A 1,153-nucleotide genomic window follows, 5' to 3' on the forward strand; every position below is an offset into this window, starting at 1 on the left:
GCAGACACAGGGCAGCCGGGAAAGGGGAGCCCCCGAGGCAGCTCCTGCTAGCCCTGAGATGCCCCCCAATCCACGGGCCCTTTGCCGCGCCTGGTGACCTGGGGTTGCTTTTCCAGCTCTTCTCCATCGCTGGGAGCCCCGTGGGTGCCCCCTGCCAGCGTCCCCTCCTCCCCTGACCTCAGGCCCCGCGGGGTAGGGCAGCTCCGCTCGGGGCCCGCGCATGGAGCCGTGCCCCGGAGAGAGGTGTCTGGGGGCTCGGGGCCATGCGCTCGGTGCAGATCGGGAGGAGGCATCACCAGCAGGTGCATGCACAGGCACAGGCGCACTCCCTTTCCCCAGGCCCTGGACCCGGTTTGCTCCCTGCAGGGGGTCGCATCCTGCCTGCAGACTGTGGCCGTGCTCCCACGGCCCTCGCACGGCTGGAAGGGGGGAGCGTGCTGCCTCCAACTGCCTGTCCCAGACCGGTGCTGCCGGGGACCTGCTTCTTGTCCCTCTTGAGCCCCCGGTAGAGGCTTGAAACGGAGACTCCCAGTGTTGTAGGAACCTACCTGGGCCCGAGCCAGTCCCTCCGGCCCCTGCCCCGGGCACCCGGTCCCCTGTGTCCTCCCGGCGGGGCCTGCAGCTGGCTGGATCTGCGGGGCCCGGGCTGGCTGTGCAGCGGGAGAGCTGCTCCGCGCCTCGGAGAACTGGGTTAATTGGGCCGGGAGGCTGGGCTGGCCGTTGCTAGGAGCCAGCTCCTCGTCGTGCATGCGCTGGATCCTTCTGCGCCGGCTGCTGCAGCGTGCAGGGCCAACCCGGTGTCCCCGGGCCCCTGGCCCCACTCGGCTTGGGCCGCGCGCTCCAGCAGGGCCCGGCGCGGGCGGCTCCTCCTCGGTGGGAGCTGGGATCATGCTGGGAGCTTAGATTACATTTAAATTGCCATTTGCATTTTCCAATCAATACGCGACTTTACAATTAAGTTTGGTGTTAAAATTCTTCGCGAAAAGTGAGTGGAAGGGAGATTTGTGGAGCAAACGAGTCCTTTGGGGGCCATCGCCGCTCCCTGCTTCATTACGCTGCATATTGCTGCTGCTGCTTTTACTGTGCGCTGCCACGATCCAAGCGCCGCGCGCAGCGATGGCGCACGGGCCAGCCGGCGCGGTACGACGCGGGG

At 67.2% G+C, this 1,153-nt stretch overlaps 1 protein-coding gene across 1 annotated transcript in view; it reads left to right on the top strand.

The window, feature by feature from the left end:
- AGAP3 (ArfGAP with GTPase domain, ankyrin repeat and PH domain 3) overlaps positions 1 to 1,153 on the top strand; it is a 97,058-nt gene that overhangs the window by 56,613 nt on the left and 39,292 nt on the right. The window lies entirely within an intron of this gene.

The sequence above is a fragment of the Alligator sinensis genome, unplaced genomic scaffold (assembly GCF_000455745.1).
Source record: "Alligator sinensis unplaced genomic scaffold, ASM45574v1 scaffold1660_1, whole genome shotgun sequence".
Classification (NCBI taxonomy): Eukaryota; Metazoa; Chordata; order Crocodylia; family Alligatoridae; genus Alligator; species Alligator sinensis.